Source organism: Macaca fascicularis, chromosome 7, assembly GCF_037993035.2.
Source record: "Macaca fascicularis isolate 582-1 chromosome 7, T2T-MFA8v1.1".
Lineage (NCBI taxonomy): Eukaryota > Metazoa > Chordata > Mammalia > Primates > Cercopithecidae > Macaca > Macaca fascicularis.
The window spans coordinates 20577154-20604736 of record NC_088381.1 but is presented as its reverse complement, the minus strand read 5'-3'; the positions used below and the strand labels follow the sequence as shown (position 1 = coordinate 20604736).

The 27583-nt window shown below is 42.0% G+C and overlaps 1 protein-coding gene and 1 pseudogene across 13 annotated transcripts in view; both read left to right on the top strand.

Annotated features, from left to right (window-relative positions):
* Nucleotides 1-27583, top strand: part of FRMD5 (FERM domain containing 5) — a 338272-nt gene that overhangs the window by 192454 nt on the left and 118235 nt on the right. The gene's annotated exons all lie outside the window — the stretch shown is intronic.
* LOC141407190 (actin, cytoplasmic 2-like) lies at nucleotides 24691-26111 on the top strand (annotated as a pseudogene).

Below are 27583 nucleotides of genomic sequence, written 5' to 3'. Positions count from 1 at the left end.
AACTAAGCTAGAATTCAGAAAGTATTTTTCAAAGGAAACATTTTTATATGTAATAATTTTTATTACTTACCTTCAGAATAGTATAGGCCTACACTTTCTTTATTTGTTGACTCATTCAATCATTTGTTCAGCAACCTTTTGGAACACCACATGCGACATACTGTACCAGGCTCTAGGGATACAAATCACCACCATGGTTAAGTCCATGGTTTGACCTAACCATTATTAATATCATTGAATCAGTGAGAAAATACTCATGAATTTCTAAGTACCTAAGTTACTGAAGAACTTTGGAAATATATCTTTTTGTATAACTTAGGGACTTAATTAACCTCAAACTCCTGGGCTCCAGTGAGCCTCCCACCTTAGCCTCCTATGTAGCTGAGATGATAGGGGCATGCCACCATGCCCAGCTAATTTTTTCAAAATATTTTTGTAGAGACAGGGTCTTGCTATGTTGCCCAGGCTGGTCTTAAACTCCTCGCCTCAAGCAGTCATCCTGCCTCAGCTTCTCAAAGTACTGGGATAAAATACTGACTTTTAGAAATCAATGTGTGCTTTTCATAATGATAATCTACTTTTTAAGATACAATAGGTGGAGTGCGATGGCTCACACCTGTAATCCCAGCACTTTGGGAGGCCAAGGAGGGCGGATCACCTGAGGTCAGGAGTTCGAGACCAGCCTGACCAACATGGTGAAACCCCGTCTCTACTAAAAATACAAAATTAGCTGGGCGTGGTGGCGCATGCCTGTAATCCTAGCTACTTGGGAGGCTGAGGCAGGAGAATCACTTGAACTGGGGAGGCAGAGGTTGCAGTGAGCCGAGATTGTGCCATTGCATTCCAGCCTGGGCAACAAGAGCGAAACTCCATCTCAAAAAAAAAGATACAGTAACTTGCCAGTAACCAGTAATGTTTTAGGTAAACCCAAAAGATTATGTTAAATCCAGATTATACTTATGTACCCTGCAAGTGTACCCCCTATTAATTGAGATTGGTGCATAACATTAGTAGTCATATCCTATAATTTTGTCCCCCCCACAACACTTCTCCACATCGTATGTGTTCAGTGAAGATGTTTGGGAAGTTATTGGCTGATTTTGAAAGAGGCATATACCAAAATTTGTTATGTTTTTCTTTCATCTATGAATGGAACAGTTAGCCTTATTAAATTTGGTAGGGGAACTTTATCATTTAATGCCGTATTCTGCTATAGACTTGAAATGGCTAAATACACTTAAGTTCTAAGAAAGCTTCTCACTAAATGTGAGGTGTCAAAAGAATATCTTCAGAGTGTTTAGAAAAGTTTAGAGTCTCTGTGATAGTCGGAAAGACTTTGGAAGTGTCATTTACTCAGTGGTGCAGTTACAGTCAGCCTTCTCTATCCGCAGACCATTTCACTTGTCTTCAGGATATCTTTGCTTGGGAAACAAAATGTGAATAAGCAGTGACCCTTCTAGGAACCTAGGATTTCTTAGGGGGATTTATTAATTACTTTTGTCAGTATTTGTCAGTATCTATTGAATCCTTAAATTGAGGAGTCTTTAGAAACTTGCACATAGCAGTGAAAGTGAACAGATGGTGAGTTCAGGAAGGAAAAAGAAGAGGCAAGCAGTAAAGACAGATGGACACCAACAAATATGAATTGAATAGCCCATTTGTTCCCTCTTTAACCTTTGCACTTGAAACCTCTGACTTCTGATCCCACCAAAAGTCTAGTGAAAAATGCTCCTCGATGTCTGGCTGGCATTTTTCTCAAGCCCCATCCTTTTTGACCTCTGGGTAGTATTTTCTATTGTGACCTCCTGTGTCCTCTTGAGCCTCTTTCTTGCTTTGTGACAGTCTGCTGATTCTCAGATTACTGCTCTGATGATTCCTTCTTTCGTAGCACCATGAGGGTCTTTTTCTTATCCTAAATGCAAGTTTTCCCTATGGTTCTGCCCTTTACCCTTCTCTTTCCTCCTCCTTTGCTGTCTCCCTTGTTGATCTCATCCACTTTCATGGTAACAGCTCATTTGTATGCAGAATAGTCTCACATCTATAGCTTCAGCAGCCCAGACCTCTCCTCAGGGCTTCACTCGCACATTTCCAACAGCCTGTCAGGTAGCTTCACTAACACTTGAGTGTGTCTAGAACCACACATCATCTGTCCAGCCTTCTATTTCTCTCCTGGGCACCTGTTCTTGAATGACATCAGCATTCTCCAAGTCACCTTTGATTCTTACCACTTAGTGATCCCCACAACAGTTAGTTGACTGGACCTGTTGATTTATATCCTAAATTTATATCTGTTGGCTCTGTCTCTCAATTCCCATTGCTACAAACCTCACTACTACTGTATTAATTTCTCCAGAGAGCAGTTCTTATCTTCAGTTCTCTACTTAAAACTTTTAAGGATGTAAAGTATTAGGCAGGAAGAAAGGGAGGGAGGGAGGAAGAAAAGAAGGAAGGGAAAATAAAAAGAAAAGAAGCCTACTTAGCTGGGCATCCAAGGCCCTAACCTTCTTTCCTTCTTTCTTTAATCCACCAAGCAGAAGCAACAAGACTCTACTGCCACTAGCTAAATGTTCTGTCTCTTCTAAATGTATTTGTATCTCTTTTTCACCTGCATTCCAGTTATTAGTGTTCATATTTTGTCTCTAGTATTAGAGATCATGAACTCTTCTCATCTTATTCACCCTAGTTCTCTCATTGTGATTAGCGCTATGCTTTAACACACAGTAGGTACCCACTGAAGCATTTTTTTTTAACGTTGAGTAATGAAGTTCGAACAACTCCTGCCCACAGTTAGAGCTCTTTTGCCCAGCATAAAAGCTATGTGGAAGAGTTCCCTGCTGTATTCATGTTTGTTTGTTTTCCCTTCTGTTTTCTGTGCTTCGAATAATCCATTCCATTGTCAAGAATATCACTCGTAGGTCTGGTTTAGAGAAGAGCTTCTTGAGGCCAGGCGTAGTAGCTCATGCCTATAATTCCAGCACTTTGGGAGGCCGAGGCAGGTGGATCACTTGAGGTCAGGAGTTTGATACCAGTCTGGCCAACATGGTGAAACTGTTTCTGCTAAAAATACAAAAATTAGCCAGGTACTAATTAGGCAGCTACTTAGGAAGCTGAGGCAGGAAAATGGCTTGAACTCAGGAGATGGAGCTTGCAGTGAGCTGAGATTGTGCCACTGCACTCCAGCTTGGGTGACAGAGCAAGACTCTGTCAAAAAAAAAAAAAAAATTGAGAAGAGGTTCTTGGAAGGCTTCATCTCTGACGTTAGTCATCACTGTAATCTTAGAGAGCTTCTGGTAACTGATTGTTTGTGGGTATCTCACTGTATTCCATAACCACTTGGATTTTCTGCTGTGTGTAAAGCAGAGACAGAAGGCAACTTGCTGTCCTCTTGAGTATTTCTGGTAATTCATTGCCAAGCCATCCATGGCAGAAAGTTTCCTCAGCAGAATAGATGCAGCCATTCCAGAGATAGAATCTGTCCTGAACAATAGCCTGATCAACCTTAGTGGATAATTCCCTTATAAATAGAAATGATTCTTTATGGCCAGCATAGTGCAGAAATTGGATAATAAAAATTTCAAACTCCCTTTGAAGGTCAGGGTACGATGTTAGGGAAGAGTAGCCTCTGTGCTGTGTCTAATATACTCAGGTTCCAAAAAGATGCAGTAGAGATCCACAGTGTTTACTCCTAGGCAGAATTCTTATTTGAATTTCTGTCTCCTTTCTTTCTTTTATAAGCTGAGTTGGACAGCCAAACAGGAAACTTTAAAGGTAATAAATATTACCTTCTCCCCTTAAGCCTGGGACTTGGAGCAAGCTCGTAGCAGCCAGCACTCTGGGCCTTTCCTCTTAGTACCTAGAAGTACACAGCATCCCCAAAGCTCCCGGAAACCCGTGCCTCAAAAACGCCATAAAAGTAGCTTTTTTTTCAGACAGAGTCTCACTCTGTCACTTAGGCTAGAGTGCAGTGGCACAATCACAGCTCACTGCAGTCTCAACTTCCCAGGCTCAAGCAATTCTCCCACCTCAGCCACCTGAGTAGCTTGGGACTACAGGTATGTGCCACCGTGCCTAGCTAAGTTTTTGTATTTTGTAGAGGCAGAGTCTCTCATGTTGCCCATGCTGGTCTCAACTCCTGGGATCAAGCAATCCTCCTGCCTCAGCCTCCCAAAGTGCTGGGATTAGAGGCATGAGCCACCGCACCCAGCCACATTTTACTTTAAAAATGTACAGAAAGACAAATGTGTTTTGCATCTTCAAAATTTCTTTTTCACTCCTACAAAGGTTGCCCCCAGGCAAGTTTAGTGGTAACTTCATTGAGCAAGTCTTATTCCCTCTCTGACTCATTATCAGTCATGTGGGCTACTGTGACCCAACCCTTAGAAAGCTGGGCAAAGAAGAGATAGTGTGAGCTGAGGTAGTATATTAGTGATTTGTTCATTCATTGTTTATTCATTTCCTTATTTTTATTTGTTCAACATTTATTATTTACTACTTGCTAGGAACTAGGATTTGATGATGGGACAGACATGGTCTCAGTCCTCGGGAAGCTAATTTTTTTTTTTTTTTTTGAGACGGAGTCTCTCACTGTTGCCCAGGCTGGAGTGCAGTGGCGCTATCTCTGCTCACTGCAAGCTCCGCCTCCCGGGTTCACGCCATTCTCCTGCCTCAGCCTCCTCCCAAGTGGCTGGGACTACAAGCACCCACCACCACACATGGCTAATTTTTTTGTATTTTTAGTAGAGATGGGGTTTCATCGTGTTAGCCAGGATGGTCTCGATCTCCTGACCTTGTGATCTACCTGTCTCAGCCTCCCAAAGTGCTGGGATTACAGGCCTGAGCCCCCACGCCCAGCCTGGGAAGCTAATTTTTAATGGAGGAACTCTACAAGTTTAATGCTGTGATTCTTAACTTATTTTAGGTCAGAGACTCCTTTGAAATTTTGATGCAAGTGTTAGGTTCCACAATGAAAATACGTTTACACAAAATTTTACATACAAAAACCCTTGGTACACCACATGTTAAAAATCAAGCCTGTGGCCGGGCACAGTGGTTCATGCCTGTAATCCCAGCACTTTGAGAGGCTGAGGGCAGGCAGATCACTTGAGGTCAGGAGTTCAAGACCAGCCTGGCCAACATGAAGAAACCACGTCTCTACTAAAAATACAAAAAAAATTAGCCAGGTGTGATGGCGCACGACTATAGTCCCAGCTACTTGGGAGGCTAGGCACAAGAATCTCTTGAACCCGGGAGGCAGAGATTGCAGCGAGCTGAGATAGTGCCACTATACTCCAGCCTGGGCGACAGAGCAAGACTCTGTCTCAAAAAAATAAAAAATAAAACCTTCCAAATAAAATAAAGGCTTCCAGAAATAAAGCCTTACAGGCTCATGCCTGCAATCCCAGCACATCAGAAAAATGAGGCAGGAGGGTCACCTGAGCCTAGGAGTTTGAGACCAGCCTGGGCAACATAGGGAGACCTCATCTCTACCCCACCAAAAAAAAAATTGCCAATTGTCCCCAGCTACTCAGTAGGCTGAAGTGAGAGAATCACCAGAGCCCAGGATGTCAAGGCTGCAGTGAACCATGATCATCCCACTGCACTCTAGCCAGAGCAATAGAGCAAGACCCCATCTCTTTAAAAAAAATAAATAAATTTTTAAAAATTAGAAAAATTAAAAGATAAAAATATCTGGCTTTGTAGATACTAGGAAAATGCAAAGTATGTTAGGATGTTAATGTCCATTTTGATCAGCAGACAGAGAACTTGAGGGTTTAAAAACATTGTTCTCAAAATAGTCAAGTTTGTCAAATGTGTGCATTAACTCCAAATGAAATTCTAGGCCCTCACAGTATCATTAAAAGCAGAGGTATATATGTGTGTGTGTGTGTGTGTGTGTGTGTGTGTGTGTGTGTGTATATATATATATATATATATATATAGGCACATCTTGGAGATATTGCAGAATCAGTTCCAGACCATTGCAATAAAATGGATATTGCAATAAAGCAAGTCAGATTTTTTGGTTTCCCAGTGCATATAAAAGTAATGTTTCACTATACTGTAGTCTGTTAAGTCTGTTAAGTGTGCAATAGCATTATGTCTAGAAAAAGACATTTATATACTTTAATTTTTTTTTTTTTTTTTTTTGAGACGGAGTCTCGCTCTGTCACCCAGGCTGGAGTGCAGTGGCGCAATCTTGGCTTACTGCAAGCTCTGCCTCCTGGGTTCACGCCATTCTCCTGCCTCAGCCTCCTGAGTAGCTGGGACTACAGGTACCTGCCACAGCGCCCAGCTAATTTTTTTTTTTTTTGTAGAGACGGGGTTTCACCGTGGTCTCGAACTCCTGACCTTGTGATCCGCCCGCCTCGGCCTCCCAAAGTGCTGGGATTACAGGCATGAGCCACCGCGCCCAGCCTATGTACTTTAATTTAAAAATACCTTTTTGCTGAAAAATGCTAACAATTACCTGAGCCTTCAGCAAGTTAAAATCTTTTGACTGGTGGAGGGTCTTGCCTTGATGTTGACAGCTGCTGACTGGTCAGGGTGGTGGCTACTGAAGGTGGGGGTGGCTGTGACAATTTCTTATAATAAGATTAACCATGAAGTTTGGCACATCAATGGACTCTTCCTTTTATGAAAGATTTCTCTGTAGCACGCAATGCCGTCTGACTGCATTTTACCCACAGTAGAATTTATTTCAAAATTAGAGTCAATCTTCTCCAATCCTGCCACTGCTTTATCAACTAAGTTTATGGAATATTCTAAATCCTTTGTTGTCATTTCAACAATGTTCACAGCATCTTCACCAGGAGTAGTTTCCATCTCAAGGAACCACTTTCTCTGCTCATCCATAAGAAGCAACTTCTCATACCTTCAAGTTTGATCTTAAGATTGCAGCAATTCAGTCACATCTTCAGGTTCAACTTCTAATTTTCTTGCTATTTCTACCACATCTGCAGTTACTTCCTCCACTGACACCTTGAAACCATGAGGGTTGGAATCAACTTTTTCCAAACTCCTGTTAATGTTGATAATTTGACTTCCTCCCATGAGCCACAGATGGTCTTAATGGCATCTAGAATGATGAATCCTTTTCATTTTTTCAATTTACTTTGCCTAGATCCATCAGAGGAATCACTATTTGTGCAGCTATAGTCTTATGAAATGTATTTCTTAAAATAAGACTTGAAAGTCAAAATTACTGCTTGATCCATGGGCTACCAGTTGGATGTTAGTAAGCATGAAAACAGCATTAATCTCCTGTACATCTCCATCAGACCTCTTTGGTAATCAGGTAGATTGTCAGTGAGCAGTAATATTTTGAAAGGAATTTTTTTTCTTTTTGAGCAGCAGGTCTCAACAATGAACTTAAAATATTCTGTAAACCATGCTGTAAACAGATGTACTGTCACCCAGGCTTTGCTGTTTGAATTACAGAGCACAGGCACAATAGATTTAGCATAATTCTTAAAGATCCTGGGATTTTCACAATGGTAAATGAGCATTGGCCTCAACTTAAAGTCACCAGCTGCATTATCCCTTAATCTGAGTCAGCCTGTCCTTTGAAGCCTTGAAGCCAGACGTTGACCTTACTCCATCTATGAAAGTCCTAGATGGCATCTTCTTCCAGTAGAAGGCTGTTTAATCTACATTGAAAATCTGTTGTTGTAGCCACCTTAATAAGTGATCTCACCTAGATCTCCTGGATAACTTGCTGCAGCTTCTATATCAGCACTTGCTACTTCATCTCGCACTTTTATGTTATGGAGTTGGTGATGTGGTTTGAATCTGTGTCCCTGCCCAAATCTCATGTTGAAAGATAATCCCCAGTGCTGGAGGTAGGCCTGGTGGGAGGTGATTGGACATGGGGGTGGCTTCTCATGAATGGTTTAGCACCATCCCCCTAGTGCTGTTCTTGTGATAGAGTTTTCCCGAGATCTGGTTGTTTAAAAGTGTGTAGCACCTTCCCCCTCACTCTTTTCCTCCTGCTCCAGCCATGTGAGATGCCTTGCTTCCCCTTTGCCTTCCACCATGATTGTAAGTTTCCTGAGGCCTCCCAAGAAACAGAAGCCGCTATACTTCCTTTGTAGCCTGCAGAACTGTGAGCCAATTAAACCTCTTTTATTTGTAAATTACCCAGTCTCAGATATTTCCTTTTAATTCTTCCTTTCTTCCTTTCCTTTCCTTTCCTTTCCTTTCGTTTCCTTCCTTCCTTCCTTTATTCCTTCCTTCCTTTATTCCTTCCTTCCTTCCTTTCCTTCCTTTCCTTCTTTTCTTTTCCTTCTCTTCTCTTCTCTTCTCCTTTTCTTTTCTTTCTTTCAAGATGGAGTTTCACTCTTTTTGCCCAGGCTGGAGTGCAATGGTGTGATCTTGGCTCACTGCAACCTCCACCGCCTGGGTTCAAGTGATTCTCCTGCCTCAGCCTCCCAAATGCCTGGGATTACAGGCACACGCCACCATGCCGGCTGATTTTGTATTTTTAGTAGAGACAGGGTTTTACCATGTTGGTCAGGCTGGTCTCGAACTGCTGACCTCAGATGATCTGCCTGCCTCGGCCTCACAAAGTGCTGGATTACAGGCATGAGCCACCACACCCAGCCTCAGGCATTTCTTTATAGCAATATGAGTAGACTTAATACAGATGGTTTCTTTCCTTAAACCTCATGAACCAACCTCTGCCAGCTTCAAACTTGTCTTGTGCAGCTCTCTTATCTCTCTCAGCCTTCACAGAATTGAGGAGAGTTAAGGCCTTGTTCTGGATTAGGCTTTGGTTAAAGGGAATGTTGTGTCTTGTGTGATCTTCTATCCAGACCACTAAAACTTTCTGCGTATCAGCATGACGACTGTTTAACTTTCCTGTTATTCATGTGATCACTGGAGTAGCACTTTAAATTTCCTTGAAGAACTCTTCCTTTGCATTTACAAATTTGCCTCACTATTTGGCTCAAGAAGCCTAGCTTTCAGCCTGTCTCGGCTTTCAACCTGCTTTTCTCACTATGCATAATCATTTTTAGCTTTTGATTTAAAGTTAAAGACGTGTGACTTTTCCTCTTACTTGAACACTTACAGGCCTTTGAAAGGTTATTAACTGGCTAATTTCAATATTGTTGTGTCTCAGGATACAGGGAGGCCCAAAGAGAGGGACTGAGTTGGGGGAACAGCTGGTTGTTGGAGTGTGAGGATACATACAACATTTATTAAGTTCGCCATCTTCTATGGGCATGGTTTATGGTGCCCCAAAACAATTATAGTAGTAACATTAAGGACCACACATCACCATAAGAAAAAAAATAATAATGGAAAATTTTGAAATATTGCAAGATTTAACAAAATGTGACACAGAGACATGAAGTGTGCATGTGCTATTGGAAAAATGGTGCTAACAGACTTGCTGGATGCCAGGTTGCCACAAACCTTCAATTTATTTAAAAAAAAAAAAAAAAAAAAAGCATAGTATCTGAGTCACAATTAAGTGAAGCACAATAAAATGAGATATGCTTGTACTGATATGTACACACATAAGTATGCATACATGTTAAATAAAAACTATGGCATTTTCTCTGGAAGTTTAACATTCATTTGAAGTACCTTGGCTCACTGGTGTGAGTGTGTTACTAAATTTCTTGTAAGGACACATTCCTCTTTGAGAGAATGCTGGTTTGAAAAATAAATATGAGAGCTATTGGTCCAAATTACTATTATAGATTAAAAATCAAATTGTTTTACAGAAAATTGTTAGTCAAACCATGCTGCCAAAATAGGGGGGAAACAATTCATAATTCTGGGTTTCTAATAATTTATTCATTCAACATCAGCAAATATTTGTTGAGTGTCTACAGCTTGCTGGATACTGTTCTAGGCCCCTTTGTTCATCAGTGAACGAAAGAGACAAAAATTCATGTCCTCATAAATTCTAGCAGTGATCCAGGGGTGGAGAATAAGCAATGAATAATAAACATAAAAAATTAGTAAATGATATAATATATGGTATATTAGAAAGTGATAAGTGCTGTAGAAGACGAAAACATAGAGTAGGGTAAGGAGAATGGGGACTGCTAGAGTTGGGAGGGTGGTTGTAATATCAAGTATACATATCAAATACAGTAGTCGGTGTGGGCCTTGTTGAAGTGAGATTGAACCCTTGAAGGAAGTAAAATACTCGTTTCTGGTAGAGGAATCATAGCCAAGGGCATAAATAAGATTATAGCTGTAGTGTGTGACAAATAGCAAGGAAGCTAGTGTGTTTGGAGTAGAGTAGGATGATGGAGGCAGTAATAGGAGGTGAGGCCAGAAAGTTATAGGGGCATTTTTAAGACTCTGGGTTTTACTCTTGAGTGAAACAGAGTTTTAACAACCTACATCTGAGTGTTTTGTGATCACTGGAATGTTCAGAGGAGTGATTGAAAGAGACTTACATTTTTAAAAACACTACCCTGACTGCTATGTTGATGACAGACTGATTAAGGGGTAAGTGTAGAGGCAGGGAGACTAGCTGGGAGCAATCTAGGCCCAAGACGATGGTGGTGGCCTGGACCAGGGTGATTGATAGCGGTGGAGGTGGTGGGATGTGGTTAGATTCTGAATACATTTTGAAGATAGAACTGATAGGATTTTCTGACAGATTAGATAGATGTGTAGTATGAAAGACAGAGTAAAGACTCCAGGATGATTCCAGGGTTTTTGATCTGAGCAACTAGAAGGATGGAGTTGCCATCAACTGAAATGGGAAAGGCTGTGGGCGGACCCCATTTGGAACAAAAGATCAAGAGTTCAGTCTTCTGCTGTGGTATGACTTGGAAATTCTGAAACTACTTTCTATGTATCCTGGGACTGAGTACATAAGTAAAGTGAGGATAATAGGAGGTAGGTCTCTCATTGTTAGAAAAGGGAGTTACAAATATGGAAAGGGAGGAGACTAGAATTAAGGGAGGAGACCACCCCTCATATTGTCTTATGCCCAATTTCTGGCTCCAAAGAAAGAAGAAGGAAAAATTAAAAGGCAAAAATGAAATCCACGGGCAGACAGCCCACTGCTGCACTCTGGGCCTGGTAGTTAAAGATTGACCCCTGACCTAACCGGTTATGCTATCTATAGATTCCAGACATTGTATGGAAAAGCACTGTGAAAATCCCTGTTCTGTTCTGTTCTAATTACCGGTGCATGCAGCCCCCAGTCACGTACCCGCTGCTTGCTCAATCAATCACGACCCTCTCGTGTGGACCCCCTTAGAGTTGAAAGCCCTTAAGAGGGACAGGAATTGCTCACTCGGGGAGCTCAGTTTTTGGAGACATGAGTCTGCCGATGCTCCCAGCTGAATAAAGCCCTTTCCTTCCACAACTCAGTGTCTGAGGGGTTCTTGTCTGTGGCTCATCCTGCTACAGAATGAACCCTTTGATATTGGAATAGAATTAGAGATATTAGTGTAAACCCATGGTTTTTAATATTGAGATACAGAGATGGATATAAATATACACCCTCAAACATACTTTCTTAACTTCATTACCGAGATGGCCTGTGACAAATGACCCTCCAATAACAATGATCACACAACACCCAGATGTAGGTTTTTAAATGCCACTCTCCAGTAAAAAAATCAGGTGCCTTTGAGAACTAGCCTATTCTGGGCCAGGGCAGAGAAAGGGTAAGATGAGCCTGGGGCATCTTATTGTGCCAGAAACTTTAAAAGTGCTCAAGTAATGATGACATGTCAAAAGGACAGGAAACAACTTGAAGGGGCTCACTTTGGCCAAACCTAGCAGTCTTTTAGCATCAAAACAAAGAATGAGCTGGGTGCAGTGGCTTGCCAGTCATGGTGGCTTACACCTGTAATCCCAGCACTTTGGGAGGCTGAGGCAGGTGGATCACTTGAGGCCAGGAGTTTGAGATCAGCCTGGCCAACATGGTGAAACCCTGTCTCTACTAAAATTACAAAAATTATCCGGGCACTAATTAGCCAGCTACTCAGGAGGCTGAGGCAGGAATCCCTTGAGCTCAGGGGTTCAAGACTAGCCTAGACAACATTTTGAAACCCCGTTTTTACAAAAAAATAAAAATAAAAATAAATTAGCTGGACATGGTGACACGTGCCTGTAGTCCCAGCTACTTGTGGGGCTGAGGCAGGAGGATCACTTGAGTGTGGGAAGCGGAGGCTGCAGTGAGCTGTGTTCATGCCACTGGACTCCAGCCTAAATGACAAAGTGAGACCCTGTCTCAAAACAAAAACAAAAACAGAATAAAATTGGATTTTTATCTTATGCCATACACAAAAATAAACTCAAAATGGATTTAAGATTTAAACATAAGACCTGAAACCATAAAAATCGTAGAAGAAAATATAGGGGAAAAGCTCCATGACATTAGTCTTGGCAATGATTTTTTTTAATACGACACTAAAAACAGGCAACAAAAGCAAAAATAACAAGTAGGGCTACATCAGATTAAAATGTTTCTGCACAGCAGAGGGAACCATCAATGAAATGAAAAAGTGTCCCACGGAATGGAACAAAATATTTATAGTCCATATATCTATCTGATAAGGGATTAAATCCAAAATATATGAGACTCATACAACTCAATAACAGAAAAACAAATAACCTGATTTAAAAATGGGCATAGGAGCTGAATAGACATTTTTCCAAGGAAGACATAAAAATGGTCAACAAGTATATGAAAAGGTGTTCAACATCACTGATCATCAGGGAAATACAAATCAAAACCACAATGAGATAGCACTTCAAACACGTTAGAAAGACAAAAGATAACAAGTATTGGTGAGAATACTTGTTACTGGTGAGGAAAGGGAACGTTTATACACTATTAATGGGAATGTAAATTAGTACAGCCATTTTGAGGCTGGGCATAGTGGCTCGCACCTATGGTTTCAGCTACATGGATGGCTGAGGTGGGAGGATTGCTTGAGCCCAGGAGGTTGAGGCTGCACTGAGCTGTGTTCATACCACTTCACTCCAGCCTGGGCAACATAGCGAGACCCTATCTCCAAACAATTAAAAAGTATAGCCATTTTGAAAATCAGTATGGAGGTTCCTCAAAAATTTTTAAATAGAACCACCACAGGGTTCAGTGGCTCACACCTCCCAGCACTTTGGGAAGCCAAGGCGGGTGGATCACCTGAGGTCAGGAGTTCAAGAACAGCTTGGCCAACATGGCGAAACCCCATCTCTACTAAAAATACAAAAATTAGCAGGGTGTTGTGGCACGTGCCTATAATCCCGGCTACTCGGGAGACTGATGCATGAGAATCACTTGAACCCAGGAGGCAGAGGTTGAAGAGAGCCAAGATAGTGCCACTGTACTCCAGCCTGGGGGATACAGCGAGACTGTCTTAAGGAAAAAAAAAAAATAGAACTACCATGTGATCCAGCAATCCCATTTCTGGGCATATGTCCAAAGGAAATGAGTCGAAGAGATTTCTGCACTCTCATGTTCATTGCAGCATTATTCACAATAGCCAAGAAATGGAAACAATCTTTAAGTGTTCATTCATAAAAGAATGGACAAAGAAATTGTGGTAAGGTGAGGTGCAGTGGCTCACACCTGTAATCTCAGCATTTTGGGAGGCCGAGCAGGAGGATCACTTGAGCTCAGGAATTCAAGGCCACCCTGGGCAATATAGCAAGACCCTGTCTCTACAAAAAATAAAAAATAGCTGGACATGGTGCATATAGTCCTAGCTACTAGGGAAGCTGAGGCAGGGGCATGGCTTGAGCCCAGGGAGTTGGCTGCAACGAGCACTCCAGCCAGGGTGGCAGAGTGAAATGCTGTCTCCCCCCCAAAAAAAAAAAAAAGAAAGAATCATGGCCTATATGTGTGTATGTGTGTGTGTGTATATATATATATGCTCACAAATATAAAATGTTATGTCATGTATGTGTGTGTATCTGTATATCACACATATATCTGTGATGTAGAGTTTTAATTTTGCTAGATGAAGAGTTCTGGAGATTGGTTGCACAACAGTGTGAATGTACTTGACACTACTGAACTGCAGACTTAAAAAAATAATTAAAGGCTGGACGCGGTGGCTCACATCTGTAATCCTAGCGCTTTGGGAGGCCAAAGCAGGCAGATACCTGAGATCAGGAGTTCAAGACCAGCCTGGCCAACATGGTAAAACCCCATCTCTCCTAAAAATACAAAACTTAGCCAGGCACAGTGATGCATTCCTGTAATTCCAGCTACCTGGGAGGCTGAGGCAGGAGAATCACTGGAACCCAGGAGGTAGAGGCTGCAGCAAGCCAAGAACTTGCCACTGCAGTCCAGCCTGAGCAACAGACCTAGATTCAGTCTCAAAAAAAAAAATTAAAAAATTAAAAAAAACAAGATGGTATGTTATGTGTATTTTGCCACAATTTTTAAAAAATCTAAAAAACAAAAATTAGGGAACCTTGTACAAAATATATTGAAGTCATCAGAGAAGAACTGTTGAAGATTAAAGAAGACTAATATGACGTGACAACTGAATATAATTTGTGATTCTGGGTTGGATGGACCCTGAATCAGAAAAAAATATATATATTTTGCTTTGCAGTAACACACTGGAGCAATTGACTTAAATATGAGTAAGACCTGTGGATCAGTTAACAGTACTGCGTCAACTTCTCGAATTGGATAATTATACTATGGTTATGTTAGAGGATGTTCTTGTTCTTAGGAAATACATAGACGTATTTTGGAAATAAAGGGTCATCATGTCTACAATTTCAAGTGGCTCAGAAAATAATGATATCTTTATATATGATATATGGATTAAGAGAATGATTAAATATTGGAAAATGTTAATCATCAGGGAATCTGGATAAAGAGAATATGAATTTTTTGTACCATTCTTGTAACTTTTTATAAATCTGAAATTATTTCAAAACAAAAAATTGCAAAAAGGAGTTTGATCTTGAACACATGAAGTTCAAGGTGTCTATCAGACATCTAAATAGAGATCTCAGATAGGCAGTTGTACACACATTGTGAAGTTTGAGACAAAGATTTGGGCTGAAGTTATCAAATTTGGGGTCTACATATAAATGACATTCAATGCTATGAGAGTTGGTAACGTCACCAAGGGCATGATCTTATGTGGAATAGAACCAAGCACTGGGCTTTGGAACAATCCAACATTCTAACATTAAATATTTCATTATATTTCCCTCAATAATATTTATAACTTCACTGTTAGTCATCCTGTTAGTCATCCTAGAAGAACTTGAGCGATTTATTTCAAAGCAACTTGTGAGGAGCCCGGGCGCAGTGGCTCACGCCTGTAATCCCAGCACTTTGGAAGGCCAAGGTGGGCAGATCACCTGAGTTCAGGAGTTCAAGACCAACCTGGCCAATATGTCAAATTCTTGTCTCTACTAAAATTACAAAAATTAGTCAGGCGTGGTGGCACACACCCGTAATCCCAGCTACTCAGGAAGCTGAGGCAGGAGAATCGCTTGAACCTGGGAGGTGGAGGTTGCAGTGAGCCAAGATCACGCCACCGCACTCCAACCTGGGCAATAGATGGAGACTCCATCCGAAAAAAACACAAAAATAAAAATGAAAGCAACTTGTGAAGAGAGAAGAAACAGTGTTAACAGCTGAGGAATGAAATTATCGTCTGTTTGTTTCATATCCCTAGCATATAATGACTACAGCTTATTTTCTTTTTCCAGAAGTTTTGGTGCTTGCTTGCCGGCAGGTTGTTCCCAGAGATTGTCTGTGTTCTAGAAAGTGACGTCATTTTGCATGGTAGAGAGCAGCTGAATAGAAATAGGCCTGCCTGTCTCGCGGCAGGGCAGAGCCTTGGAATGCAGTCTTTCATTCAAATCACACCGAACTTCCTGATGTGAAATCAGCCATCATCTCACAAGCTCATCTCATCAATTTCCTGGTAGAAGCAGCTGTGCTGCCAGGGATAGAATCCTCTGGCCAGCCATTATTAGATCTGAAAAAGCACCCCTTGTTTTCCCTTTAGTGCTCAAGCTTTAGTATCTGCCAGTTTGAATGGCAGTGGAGTTTAGGGATTTGTATGTACTTAAACTGAATGAGGCAGAGAGCCTAATGGTCATGACAGAATTGACAGACACCCTCTCCATGGAGTGTTGAATCACATATGCATTGCCTCTGATCAGTCTGCTTGCTTGAAACTAATGTCAAAGGCAATGTCTAGTGTTGCCTCTTACCTTTAATAGGAAACTAGAAATAGAACCCTTGTTCCCCTGTGCAGAGATTTGCCATCAGAGAACTTCATCTGTCCTTTAATACTTTTGCTGTGCCCTGGAAATGATTTCTTTACTCGTCTTCCAGCATACATCACTCACTCCTACCAACTAATAATAAGCATATCTAAATCTTGTAGACCACTTTGCAATTTACAAAGTTATATATGTATTATCTCATTTCATCTTGATAGCAGAACTAAAAAGGAGAGAGTCTTATCCCTGTTTTGTGGACAAGGAATCATAGCTCTAGATCATATACTACCTGTAAGCAGCTGTGATCCTTATATCCCTGATGATAATACCTTAGTTCCACATTGAACCAGATGAAGAAATGTAGCTTTGTTAATTATATTATCTAACAAAGTCTCTTTAGTGTGATGTAGGAAATACCTCACACAAAAGACCATTTTACTATATATAGTATAACATCATGTTGTATACCTTAAATATATATAATATTTTTGTAAGACAGGAAAAGAGTCCTTTAAAAGGCCTACTGGAAGTAGACGGGAGATCTCAATGTCATGAACGTTGAAGAACATATCTTTTTGTCGTTGTTATGGTTTTGTTGTGGTTGTTTGGAAACAACAGAAGTCATATGGACTGAAACTATTGTTTCTTACAGCGTGTATGATCATTCTGGTTTTTCTGTAAAGAGTAGAGAGAGATAGACATGTTTCCTTTTCATCATTTGCAAGCATCGTCTAGATTATAGGGCAGCAACTGTCACTGTTAGATTTCAATAATATAAAAACTTAACAATAGAAATCAGGCCCAGGGGAAAAAATCCACTCACTTTGGCAGCAGAACTACATTAAGAAAGCTCAGGGGCAAGGAGACAACAGGCAAGGAGACAGTTTCTCCTATGGAGACAGACTAGGTTCTATCAGCAATCCTGGTATCCTGCGTCATTGCCAGCAGGCACTCTGAAGGCAATGAGATGAACCACAAGACAACGTGTTGGTAAGAATATATCCTTTGCAACCTTAGTGCAGAATGGGGAATTTCTTTTGAGCTTGATCCGTTTTTATTCCTTAGAGTCAAAAACATGTTTTCTTGAGGAATCTCAAGAGTAGAATCTTTGGGTGTGGGTTGGGGAGAGGAGTGGGCAGAGAACAGGACAACAACAAAGGCTGGTTTTAGAGAGGTAGAGCAGAGATGCCATAAACAAGCATAGCAGTTAGAGTATTGTGAAATGAAATTTGGGAGTTACCCTTCAGGCCTTTATCATCATAAGAGTCATTTTCTTTCTGGTGCTAGCAGCATTCTTCTGTTGAGGTAGTTCCCCGGTGTCTCTTCTTGAAAGTGGGAGTTCAAACTTTCTCTTTTTTCCATCTACTTATCATGACTAGAGTATACCTGAGCAGATATTTGTGTTTGTACATTGTAGTTCAGTGGTATTCATGTTTTAATCATTGGAAAGCTTTAAAGAAATATCAATGCATGTATCATTTTTTAAAAGCCCCCCACATGATTCTAATGTATAGCCAAGGTTGACCCTTTTCAAGAGCAGTGTTTATCAAACTTTAACGTATAAATGAATCATCCGGGGATCTTGTTAAAGAGGATAGAGCCTAAAATTCTGCATTTTCAACATGTAGAACACTTTGAGCAGCAAATTCCAGAGCAATGGTTCTCAAACTGGTATACAATTAAAAAAAAAAAAAATCAGCTGAGGAGCTTAAAAAAAAAGGCAATCCCTACTCAAATCTGTCCTTTAAAACTTTCGCTGTGCCCTGGAAATGATTTCTTTACTCATTTTACTCATTCTTTACTCTACAGTAAGAATCTATAGGAGAGAAACTGAGGGTTTGAACGTCAGCTAGACGGTGAAACTGAACTTTATAGCACTCATCACCTCACAGAAATATCAATGTAAACAACTATCCATGCATGAAAATACCTTCACAAGAGCTAGGGAGATCAGATGAGAGATTGCAGCAATGAGGTATCATGTAGAAATAAGAAAAGATACATTGAAGAGGGCAGGAGAGACAGTTTTACGTTACCCTCGTCACACTTCCCCAAACCTCAGACAGCACAGCATGGAGAAAGATACCCTCTGTGTGAGGGAAGGAGGAGTGGGTACCGGACATTGCCTCATTCCTCAACACTGGTCCTGTCCCAGTAAAACCCATCACTAGGTAGGCCCCCATGTTCCCTGACTCCAGGCGTGTACCTACAGACTAGGCTTCCAAGTCCACCGCAGTGCCAAGCTAGATCGTGCAGCACCAGGCTCCAGGCCTGCTCAGTGGACCCTGCCTCCAGGCCAGCCCCTGCAGACCTAGTCTCCAGGCCTACCCCAGGTTCCAGAACAGCCCAGAGGCAGGTCAGCCCACATAACCCCAGGCTTTAAGCCTGCCCCAGTGCCAAGGCAGCACCCTAGGCCTCAGGCACCAAGCCATCACCTTCAGACACGGGCTCTAGGCCAGGCTGATCCTCGCGACCCCACCCTGTAGGCGAGCCTCTGCAGCCCCACGCTCCAGCAGCTCCAGGGTTCAGCGCTTTTCTAGCAGATCCAGGGTCCAGGCTTATACTAGTAGACCCAGCACTGGGCTAGAACCCATGGACCCAGGCTCTAGGAATATCCTTGTGGACCCAGGTTCCAGGCTGGCTCTCATGGCTCCAGGACCTAGGTCAGCCCTCAAAAACCTAGCTTCCAGACCAGCACCTGCACACCTCACCTCCACGCACATCCCCATAGACCCAGTCTTCAGGCCAGCCCCCAGGACTCCAGGTACCATGCCAGTACCTATGATCCCTGGCCCCAGACTATCCCCTACAGATCCAAGCTTCGTTCCTGCCCTAACACCAGGCTGGCCCCAGGCTCCAGGCCAGTCCCCATAGACCCAACCTCCAGTGGACTCAGAATCCAAACCTGCTCCAACAGACCCAGGGTCCAGACCCACTCCTGTAGACACCAGTGCCAGGACAGTCTCCATGAACCATGTCTCCAGGACCACCCCTGGAGACCCATGATCCAGGCCAGCTCCTGTGGACCCAGGACCCAGCCTGCTCCCACAAACTCAGGCTCCAGGCACACCCCAGCACCAGACCAGCCTCTTTGAAATCAAGCTTCAGCCCTTTGTAGCTGCAGGGTCTTCATCCATGGATTTAACCAATCATAGATCAAATATGTAGTTAAGCCTACAATGGTTCCATCTGTACTAAACATGTACAGACTTTTTTTTCTTGTCATTATTCCCTAAACAGTATAGTATAACCGTTATTTACATAGCATTTACTTTGTATTAGGTACTACTGGTAATCTGGATATTATTTAAAATGTGTGGGAGGATATGCATATGTTGTTATATGCAAATACTATATTGTTTTATATAAAAGACTTGAGCATCTGTGGATTTTGGTATTCTCAAAGGGTCCTGGAACCAATTCCCCACAGATGCTGAGGGATGACCATATTCAAAGTGCTGAAGGAGAAAACAAGAATGCCTGGAAGCCATCCTTCAGAAATGAAGGAGCAATAAAGGCTTTCTCAGATAAGCAAAAGCTGAGGGAGTTCATCACCACCAAACTTGTCTTATGAAAAAGGCTGAACAGAGTTCTTCAAGCTGAGAGAAGAGGATGCTAATTAGTAAACATTAAAACATATAAAAGTATAAAACTCACTGGTAAAAGTGTACACAGTCAAATTCAGAATAATATTGTAATGGTGGCAAGTTACTTATATCTTTAGCATGAAGGTTAGGCAAAACTATTTAAAAATACTAATAGTGCTGGGTGCAGTGGCTCACGCCTGTCATCCTAGCACTTTGGAAGGCTGAGGCAGGTGGATCACTTGAGGTCAGGAGTTCGAGACCAGCCTGGCCAACATGGTAAAACCCCGTCTCTACCAAAAAGTACAAAAATTAGCTGGGTGTGGTGGCACATGCCTGTAGTCCCAGCTATTCAGAAGGCTGAGGTAGGAGAATCACTTGAACCTGGGAGGCAGAGGTTGCAGTGAGCCAGTATTGTGCCACTGAACTCCAGGCTGGGCAACAGAATGAGACCTTGTCTTGGAAAAAAATAAAATAATAATAATAATAATAGCTATAATAGTTGCTTAAGGATACACAATATAAAAAGATGTAAATGTTGATAGTAAAAACAAAATATGAGGGGCGAGTAGAGTAAAAGTACTGAGATTTTTTATGCACTCAAAGTTGTTATCAGTTTAAAATGGCCTGTTATAACTATAAGATGTTCTGTGTAAGCCTTATGGTAACCACAAAACAGAAGCCTATAGTAGATTCACAAAAAACAAAAAGTAAGGAATGAAAACCTAACACTAGAGAAAATAAATCACAAAGGAAGATAGCAAGAGAAGAAGGAAAAAAGGATCCACAAAACAATCAGAAAACTAACAAAATGGCGGTAGTAAGTCATTACCTATCAATAATTACTTTGAATGTAAATGGATTAAATTCTCTAATCAGAAGGCATAGAATGGTTGAATGAATTTAAAAAACAAGACCCAACTATATGTTGCCTACAAGACACTCACTTCACCATTAAGGACACGCATAGATTGAAAGTAAAAGGATGGCAAAACATATTCCATGCAAATAGAAATCAAAAGAAAGCAGGGGTAACTATTCTTATATCAGATAAAATAGACTTTAAGTCGAAAGCTGTAAAATGAGACAAGGTCATTATATAAAGATAAAGAGGTCAGTTCATCAAGAGACTATAGCAATTATACATATACATGCACCAACACTGGAACACCTAAGTATATTAAACAAATATGAAAGGACCTGAAGGGAGAGATAGATTGCAACACAATAATAGTAGGGGACTTTGATACCCAACTTTAAGCAATGGACATTTCATCCAGACAAAAAAAAATCAATAAGGAAGCATTGGACTTAAACTATACTTTACATCAAATGGACCTAATAAACATATACAGAACATTGCATCCAGCAACAACATCATATACATTCTTCTCTAGCACACATGGAACATTCTCCAGGATAAATCATGTTAGGGCCAGGTGCGGTGGCTCACGCCTGTAATCCCAGCACTTTGGGAGGTCAAGGCAGGTGGATCACAAGGTCAAAAGATCGAGACCAAGCTGGCCAACAAGGTGAAACCCCATCTCTACTAAAAATACAAAAAAATAAGCCAGGCGTGGTGGCACCCACCTGTAGTCCCAGTTACTCGGGAGGCTGAGGCAGGAGACTCGCTTGAACCTGGGAGTTGGAGGTTGCAGTGAGCCTGGGAGTTGGAGGTTGCCGTGAGCCAAGATCGTGCCACTGCACTCCAACCTGGCAACAGAATGAGACTCCATCTCAAAAAAATATATATATATGTTTAGGCACAAAACAAGTCTAAATAAATTTAAATGAGTTTAAGAAGATCGAAATCATATCAAATATCTTTTCTACCCACCAAAGTACGAAACTAGAAGTTAAGAACTGAAGGAATTTTAGAAAATTTCCAGGCCGGGCGCGGTGGCTCAAGCCTGTAATCCCAGCACTTTGGGAGGCCGAGACGGGCGGATCACGAGGTCAGGAGATCAAGACCATCCTGGCTAACACAATGAAACCCCGTCTCTACTAAAAATACAAAAAAAAAAAAAATTAGCCGGGCGAGGTGGCGGCGCCTGTAGTCCCAGCTACTCGGGAGGCTGAGGCAGGAGAATGGCGTGAACCCGGGAGGCAGAGCTTGCAGTGAGCCGAGATTGCGCCACTGCACTCCAGCCTGGGCGATAGAGCGAGACTCCGTCTCAAAAAAAAAAAAAAAAAAAAAAAAAAAAAAAAAAGAAAATTTCCAAATACATGGAAATTAAACAACGTGCTTCTAAACAATAGGTCAAGAAGTTAAAAGGGAACTTTTAAAATATCTTGAGACAAAAATAGAATACAAAATACCAAAACTTATGGAATGCACCAAAAGCAGTGCTAAGAGGTGAGTTTGTAGCAATAAACATCTATGTCAAAAAAAGAAAAAAGGCCCATTGGCTCATGCCTGTAATCTCAGTGCTTTGGTAGGCTTAGACAGGAGGACCACTTGAGCCTGAGTTTGAGGTTACAATGAGCTATCATCATGCCATTGTGCTCCAGCCTGGAGAGAAAAATATCCCATCTCTAAAAATAAAATAAAAATTGGAGACTGATGTGAGTAATAATAAAACTCCAGTCCAGCCGGGTGCAGCAGCTCACACCTGTAATCCCAGAATTTTGGGCAGCCAAGGCAGGTGGATCACCTGAGATCAGGAGTTTGAGACCAGCCTGGCCAATGTGGTGAAACCCTGTCTCTACTAAAAATACAAAAATTAGCTGGGCATGGTAGCATGCACCTGTAATCCCAGCTACTCAGGAGGCTGAGGCAGGAGAATTACTTTAACCCGGAGGCAGAGGTTGCAGTGAGATGATATCGCATCACTGCTCTCCAGCCTGTGCAACAGAGTAAGACTCCATCTCAAAAAATAAAAATAAATAAAAAATAAAACTCCAGTCCCTTGCAAAAAAAAAAAAGAATTTACAACCTTCTCATCAAGTAAATATTTGGACATATTCAGGGATGTCCAACCAATACTGGATATTTTTGCTGTAGAGACAATTCTCAAGTCTAAAACTCTATGTCAGATTAAAACAAAACAAAAACAAACTCAGAACAATCTCCAACTGGAAATTTGATTTAAGAACAAATTTCATTTCTTCTGTGAGACTCATTATTGGAGAATATTTGTAGTCTCTATTTCTGAAGCCAACTTTATTATTTTCAAAGCCAGAATTATAGTAGAAAACAAATATTCCTAGTAGTAGTTTTTTAGTAGAAGATACCTTATCCTCAAATAACTTATAGTTTAAAGAGTTTCTGTTTCTCTCATACTTCATCTTGTTGGGAGCTATCAGTGTTCAGGGTTTGGATTTTTTCTGACACGATTTTCTTCTGGAAACCTACTAATTAAAAAAAGGATGCAGGGCTAGGACACTGCACTGTGTTAGAGATTTTATTATTGAGCCATCTCCAAAGAATGTTGGACCAAGATTCAAGTTTAGCAGAGCTAATACATAAATGGAGTTGAGCAAACAGGAGAATGGAGAACACATCAGTGCCCTGTTTGAAAATATCAATCCCTTACCTGGTAGGCCTGATGATTTTTAATGGAGACGAGATTGTGGATTTTTTGTGGCAAGAATTGTCTAGTTTAATGTTCAAGAATTATCAGCACCGAAGACAGATCAAAAGGTCCATATTTGTCCTCCCTGTAAATGCCTTGTCCTGGGAGGGTGTTAATATGCCTAATTTGGCAATGAATTTATGGATTTTTATGATGAATATCCATATTTCCAACCCAAGCAGGTGCTCTGGAGCAGTACTGTCTGAGTGCACAGAATGCAACAGCAGCAGCAGCAGCAGTAGCAGCAGCAAAGACCTGTCCCAGTCACTCAGGGCTCATTTGTATGGATGCACCGATGCTGTGGGAGCTGTGTACATCAAAGCCACTGCAGTCCCCATCACAGAGCCTCACTGAGAAAAGGATTGTTCTGCAGCTTTTCTTTCCCGTCGGAGTTCCACTCCATAATCTAATGCCCTTTAGCTGAAGAGGGTCTGGGAGAAAGGGAGCTGAATGTGCAAAGCAAAGAACAATTTGAGTACAGTGCTCAAAAATAATTGGCAGCTTCGGGTAAAATAAAGTTCTACAATGGTAAAAATCACAGCATCTTAACTCTGGCAGAGACCTTTACAGGTCATACAGTCCATCTTCCCTTGCCTGTTTTCAAAACTTAAACCATTCCAATTGGATAAGAACTAATTGTTCATTTTAGGACTTCCAGAAATAAAATTGCAGAGCTGTCTTTGAAATCTGTTCCAGATATATAGTACCTCTTTCACTGTAAGTTCATTTTTAAGTTAACCCAAATCCATCATGTTCCACTTAAAACTGGTTTTTGTTTGTTCAGTCATCTATAGAGATGTATAATGACTAGTCAGTGTCCTTTATGGAAAGGTCATTGAAGATCAGCCATAGTTAAATTACCACTTCAACTGTCTTTTCAGTGGCTAAAATCTATCAAATTCCTTAAACAGTTTTTCTATGGCCAGTTTTTTTTAGTATCTTACCTGTTATTATTACCTTCTCCTTCATTTTCCATGCCCATCTTTGGTTGTAAAGCTTAAACTGGACCCAGTGCTGTAGAAATATCTGATGAGTACTTAGTAGAGTGAAAAACTCACCTCGTGTTTCCTAAATACTTGTAGTTTTTGCTTTGCACACTAGTGTGAGACCAAAAATTACCATGCTAACTGACTCTATATGATCTTAATAATCAATGAGAAAATTTATGATACATAAATGTGTGTCAAAACATTTGAAACTCTATTACTATTGGTTATATATGTATAGAGAAATGAAAAAAACAGTAAAACTAATGTTAGTAAGCTGTAATTTAAAACATTATAAATAATGAGGAATGAAGTTTTATTTATAGGCATACCTCAGAGACATTGCAGGTTTGATTCCAGACCATTGCAATAAAGCAAGTATCACAAAAAAGCAAAGTCAGACAAATATTTTGGTTTCCCAGTGCATATCAAACTTATGTTTCTGCTGAGACCGTGTCCACCCTGCGAGCACAGAGCCTCGCCCTCGCCGCTCCGCCTCCCATCCACACCTGCCGCCAGCTCACCACTGATGATGATATCACCGTGCTTGTTGACAACGGCTCCAGCATGTGCAAGGCCGGCTTTGCAAGTGACGATGCCCATCCTGGGCCACCTTCCCCTCCATCGTGGGGCACCCCAGGCACCAGGGTGTGATTGTGGGCATGGGTCAGAAGGACTCATGTGGGCGATGAGGCCCAGAGCAAGAGAGGCATCCTGACCCTGAAGTACCCCATTCGAGCAGGACATCATCACCACCTGGGACGACATGGAGAAGATCTGGCACCACACCTTCTACAACGAGCTGTGTGTGGCTGCCAAGGAGCACCCCATGCTGCTGACCAAGGCCCCCTGAACCCTAAGGCCAACCGCAAGAAGATGACCCAGATCATGTTTGAGATCTTCAACACACCAGTCATGTACGTAGCCAGCCAGGCCGTGCTGCCCCTGTACACCTCTGGCCATACCATTGACATCGTGATGGACTCCAGTGACGGGGTCACCCACACTGTGCCCATCTACAAGGAGTATGCCCTCCCCTACGCCATCCTGCATGTGGACCTGGCTGGCCCGGACCTGATTGACTACCTTATGAAGAGCCTCACCTAGCACAGCTACATCTTCACCGCCACAGCCAAGTGAGAAATGGTGCATGACATCAAGGAGAGGCTGTGCTATGTCACCCTGGACTTCGAGCAGGAGAGGGCCATGGTGGCCTCCAGCTCCTCCCTGGAGATAGCTACAAGCTGCCCGATGGCCAGGTCATCACCATCGGCAACAAGCAGTTCCGCTGCCCCGAGGTGCTCTTCCAGCCTTCCTTCCTGGGCATGGAATCCTGTGGCATCCATGAAACTACCTTCAACTCCATCATGAAGTGTGATGTGGACATTCTCAAGGACCTGTATGCCAACACAGTGCTGTCTGGCAGCACCACCATGTACCCTGGCATCGCTGATAGGATGCAGAAGATCACCGCCCTGGCGCCCAGCATGATGTAGATCAAGAGTATTGCTCCTGCCAAGCGCAGGTACTCCATGTGAATTGGCAGCTCCGTCCTGGCCCAGCTGTCCACTGTCCGGCAGATGTGGCTCAGGAAGCAGGAATACAACAAGTCAGGCACCTCCATCGTCCACCGCAAATGCTTCTAGGTAGACTGTGATGTAGTTGCATTACACCCTTTCTTGACAAAACCTAACTTGCGCAGAAAACAAGATGTGCAGAAAACAAGATGAGATTGGCATGACTTTTTAAATTTTGTTTTGTTTTGTTTGGCTTGACTCAGGATTTAAAAACTGGAATGGTGAAGGTGACAGCAGTTGGTTGGAGCAAGCATCCCCCAAAGTTCTACAATGTGGCGAGAGACTTTGATTGTACATTTTTTTTAATAGTCATTCCAAATATGGTGAGATGCATTGTTACAGGAAGTCCCTTGCCCTCCTAAAAGCCACCCCACTTCTCTCTAAGGAGAATGGCCCAATCCTCTCCCATGTCCACACAGGGGAGGTGATAGCACTGCTTTCGTGTAAATTATGTAATGCAACATTTTTTAAATCTTCGCCTTAATACTTCGTTATTTTGTTTTATTTTGAATGCTCGGCCTTCGTGGCCCTCCTTTTTTGTCCCCCAACTTGAGATGTATGAAGGCTTTTGGTCTCCCTGGGAGTGGGTGGAGGTAGCCAGGGCATACCCGTACACTGACTTGAGACCAGTTGAATAAAAGTGCATGCCTTAAAAAAAAAACACTTATGTTTCCACTATATTGTAGTCTGTTCAGTGTGCAGTAGCATATGTCTTAAAAAACAACACACATACCTTCCTTAAAAAATGCTTTGTTGCTTAAAAAAAAATGCTAATGACCATCTGAGCTTTCAGTGAGTAGTAATCTTTTTGCTGTAAAAGGGTCTTGCCTCAATGCTGGGGACCTTGCTCTGCATTAGGTTTTGGCTTAAGGGAATGTTGTGGCTAGTTTGATCTTCTGTCTCAGGGATCCTCAACCCCCAGGCCACAGACCAAGCCGCACAGCAGGAGGTGAGTGATGGGTGAGCAAGACAAGCTTCATCTGTATTTACAACTGCTCCCCATCACTTGTATTGCCATCTGAGCTACGCCTCCTGTCAGATCACTGGCAGCATTAGATTCTCATAGGAGCACGAACCCCACTGTGAACTGTGCACATGAGGGATCTGGATTGCATGCTCCTTATGAGAATAATGCTTGATGATCTGTCACTGTCTCCCATCACCCCCAGATGGGACTGTGTAATTGTAGGAAAACAAGCTCAGGGCTCCCACTGATTCTACATTATGGTGAATTTATAATTATTTCATTATATATTACAATGTAATAATAGGCTGGGCATGGTGGTTCACACCTGTAATCCCAGCACGTTGGGAGGCCAAGGCAGGTGGGATCGCTTGAGGTCAGGAGTTTGAGACTAGCCTTGCCAACACGGTGAAACCCCATGGCTACTAAAAATACAAAGATTAGCCAGGCATGGTGGTGTATGCCTATAGTCCCAGCTACTTGGGAGGCTGAGGCAGGAGAATTGCTTGAACCCGGGAGGCTGAGGTTACAGTGAGCCAAGATCACACCACTGCACTCTAGCTTGGGCAACAGAGCAAGACTCCGTCTCAAAAAAAGAAAAAAATGTAATAATAGAAATAAAGTGCCCAATAACTGTAATGTGCTGGAATCATCCCAAACCCCCCTGCAACCTGGTCCGTGGAAAAATTGTCTTCCACAAAACTGG